The sequence below is a fragment of the Poecilia formosa genome, unplaced genomic scaffold, assembly GCF_000485575.1.
Source record: "Poecilia formosa unplaced genomic scaffold, Poecilia_formosa-5.1.2 Scaffold55, whole genome shotgun sequence".
Lineage (NCBI taxonomy): Eukaryota > Metazoa > Chordata > Actinopteri > Cyprinodontiformes > Poeciliidae > Poecilia > Poecilia formosa.
This window is the reverse complement of record NW_006799994.1, coordinates 2,088,467-2,089,792: the sequence shown is the minus strand read 5'-3', so window position 1 is coordinate 2,089,792 and position 1,326 is coordinate 2,088,467. Positions and strand designations below refer to the sequence as shown.

At 46.2% G+C, this 1,326-nt stretch overlaps 1 protein-coding gene across 1 annotated transcript in view; it reads right to left on the bottom strand.

Annotated features, from left to right (window-relative positions):
• Nucleotides 1-1,326, bottom strand: part of tmtc2b (transmembrane O-mannosyltransferase targeting cadherins 2b) — a 93,105-nt gene that overhangs the window by 17,989 nt on the left and 73,790 nt on the right. The gene's annotated exons all lie outside the window — the stretch shown is intronic.

Below are 1,326 nucleotides of genomic sequence, written 5' to 3'. Positions count from 1 at the left end.
GCCTCGGTCCCGGTCCGGTTTGAGGCGGACTCTGATCCGCCTAAAGGCCTCGGTCCCGGTCCGGTTTGAGGCGGACTCTGACGTCTGCTTCGTGTTAGCCGCGGAAGTGACGGAAAAATGTCGGAAAAATGTCAACATGCGTCCCAGCAGGCGGCGCCTTCATGACCTGAAACCCAGGACTGATCTTCATCATGAACTCCAGATGTCAGCTACCATCCTCAGTGACTCCTCTGTGACCCCTGTGTGACCCTGTGTGACCCCTGTGTGGCCCTGCAGCAGAGCGCCATCCTGCAGCCTCCCTGCAGCTTGTGGGGAAGTGAACCTGAAACCCAGCCAGCATCTGAAGTGTCTTCATCATGAAGAGTTGTTCCTCAGGGAGCGGAGGCTGAGGGCTGCAGGCCGGTCCACTTCCTGCTCTGCGTTTGATCATTTAAACCTGCTGACATGCGAGGCGGCAGCTAAAGGCTGCGATCAGGAGCTGCATGCAGGCAGCAACGGGCAGCGGCGTCCAGACACGATGATCGTCCTGAAGGTCTGAACTCTGTTTTCACCTCAAACCAGCTCACACAGCGACTCTTAGCTCATCTGTTTGTTCAGACAGTAAAAGAACAGAAAACTCATCCAGCCTGACGCTCAAAGCCCAATTTAAACTCATTATGCAAAGATTACCAGCACGATAACACAGGCAGGTTATGCAAGAACAAAACAGGGTTTATATTCAGATTAAGACAATTTTCCTTTGCTATTACAATGATGTAAATGTAAATGGAATTATTGTTTTAGCTTTGCTATAAAGTAAAACCTGAATTTATGCCAAACTATTTTCTGGATCTGTTGAAATGAACAGAACCTCTGAACGACCAGCTCCAGGTTTTACTCCTCAGGTTCTGCATGGATTTATCAGCCGACCTCACAGTGTGATAGACATGGATCCTTAGGTGTTGCTAGGTGTTACAGACAGCTGAACTTTTCCTCTCCTTAATTTAACAGCAGAGAAAGCAGCATCGACATTTACTTTAGGTTATTAAACCTAAACTTTTAAACTTTTTGAGAACAAAGATTCCCTGCAAGATTCCAAGACTGATAAGTGAGGACAACAAGGAGAAAGCTGGACAGGCACCAATCAAACACTTGATAGCTGATCAGTGATCAATACTGAAAAATCTGATTTTATTTTCAATCATTAAATGCATCAAACTAATAATTCCCATCATTTTTCAAACATAAATACAACAAACAGAATCATCCATCCATCCATCCATCCATCCATCCATCCATCCATCCATCCATCCATCCATCCATCCATCCATCCATCCATCCATCCAT